Here is a 2,438-nt window from a genome sequence, read left to right as displayed (position 1 = left end):
TTTTGGAAATATGTACAGATGATAGACGCCTCCTAATCTTAGGAGCATTAGACATTAAAGAGCTGAGCCAAATTTAGATGTACAAGTTGATGACCTTAGGGCCCTTCCAAGCATGAGACAAATCGCCACAATCCCAATCATGAGACATAACTCCACAAATCCAAACCCGAGAAAAAAAAAAAAAAACAAGCCCATGCATACGACATTTTGTCACAACACAAAGTCGGAGGCTTCCCCTAGCACGTGACATTTCATCACTGCCTGAATTACTAAGTAACCTCTCCTTGGTAGCCGATAACCTCCCCCAGTGAAGAGCAAATATAGAAACTTAAGTATATAAAGAAACATAATTAAATACTCGTAAAACGCCGGAATAATTCTTATTCTGACCAGATAGAATATTCTAAAACCTACTGAAGAAGGGTCTTGAACCCGAAATCGCGATATATCAAACATGACCACCTACAATGAAGTCATAAATCTCCTTTCAAAGGAACATAAGTCCATAATAAGACATATGGAAAATACATTTAAGAAATATACATATAAAGGATTCCTGTGTATACATATATGTGAAATAATCAGTATAAGTATATTTGTGTATAATTCAGGTATGCCATAAGTGGGTCAGGTTTCAATGACCGTTCCATGTTTCCATTCCGATGATTTGGAAGATTGACTTAATTTTAACAAAATTACCTGGCGCCATGGGTAACCTCCTTGGGTACAGTGACGTCGTTAATTTATTTTATTCTGGCTGACGCCAGATGATTTTATTAACATGAGGGTTGAAGCCTTGGCCATGAAGTCTGGTAAACTTGATTTTTTTTTGTATTTCAAAATATCTAATTTTATTTTATTTTATTTTGTTTTATTTTATTTTATTTCAATTCAATTTTTTATTTTATCTAATTTTACTTTATCTTTATTATTTTATTTTCGTTTTATTCTATTTCATTTGATCTTTTTTAATTTCATCTTATCTTTATCTAATTCAATTTTATTTTGTTCTATTTTCTTTGATTTTATTTCGTCTTATTTTATTCAAAAAAAGATATATCGAATAGAATAGAATAACGTAAAACGAAAGTGAACGAATTAAAGCGAAAGGGTAAGAAATAGAAATAAATCAGACAAAAGCAAAGAGAAATGAGATCAGATAAAACTGAATCAAATATAACAGTGAACGAAATGAAATGGAACAAGACGAAACAAAATGAAACAGTATAAAATGAAACATCTCTCGAATAAAATCGCTTGGTGGCAGCCATGAAGCACTTTTAAAACAAGAAAATAATTATTTTTCAAGAAGATCCAATCTCACTCAACTAACCGAATTTAACCTAACCTTATCTAACCTGGCCTAACCTGACCTGACCTGACCTAATCTGATCTAACCTAACCTGACATGACCTAACCTAATCTGACCTAATATAACCTAACCTAATATGACCTAACATAACCTGATCTAACCCAACCTGACCTGATCCGACTTAACCTAACCTAACTTGACCTAGCCTAACCTAACCTGACCTGATCTAACCTGACCTGACCCACGTAACCTAACCTAACTTGACCTGACCAACCTAACCTAACCTAACCTAGCCTGACCTGACCTGACCTAACCTAACCTAACCTAACCTAACCTAACCTAACCTAACCTAACCTAACCTAACCTAACCTAATCTAACTTAATCTAACCTAACCTATCCTAACCTATCTTAACCTAACCAAACCTATCTTAACCTAATCTAACATAACCTAACGTGACGTGACCTTACCTGATTTAACCCAACCTAACCTGAAATAACCTAAGCTAACATAACCTGACCTAACTTGTCCTGACCTGACCTGACCTGATCTAAACTAACCTAACCTAACTTGACCTGACCTAACTTAAACTTCATTGACGTATCATCAAAAATCCTTATTAAGGAATCCATTAAGAAATGAATAATATTTTTTCTAGATATAAATGGTGTCAATGTAATTACTATAAATAAAAAGTACCAAAAAAACTCATCACAAACTTTCATAAATGTATATAACAAATATCACTCAGATGCTAAAAAATACGATTGTTAGTTAAAAGTCCTGGAATGATGTTTTTATTACAAATAGATATAATTTGATTTATAAATTGTACATGAAATTATCATTAATTAATGTCGACTGTGTGAGAAGTCGTATCCTTTTGATATTGGATTCAAAGATTCGAAAATATTTGTTCGAACTCTGCTTCGAAGCCCCGCCCAGGATTCAAAGCAATTACGAACACAGAGTCACTCATTACTGATCATAATTCGAAACGGATTTTGGGCAAAAGAAACCGGTTCGGTTAGGTTCTTGTGGTTCTTATCTCCCAGCTAGATTAGGGCGCGGTTCGTGTGCTCTCTACTGTTTATCCAAGCTAGCTTAGTGTTGCCGTCTCTATCTCT

The sequence above is a fragment of the Oratosquilla oratoria genome, chromosome 5 (genome assembly GCF_046742065.1).
Source record: "Oratosquilla oratoria isolate Oo_2021 chromosome 5, ASM4674206v1, whole genome shotgun sequence".
NCBI classification, from domain to species: domain Eukaryota; kingdom Metazoa; phylum Arthropoda; class Malacostraca; order Stomatopoda; family Squillidae; genus Oratosquilla; species Oratosquilla oratoria.
This window is presented reverse-complemented; position numbering follows the sequence as displayed.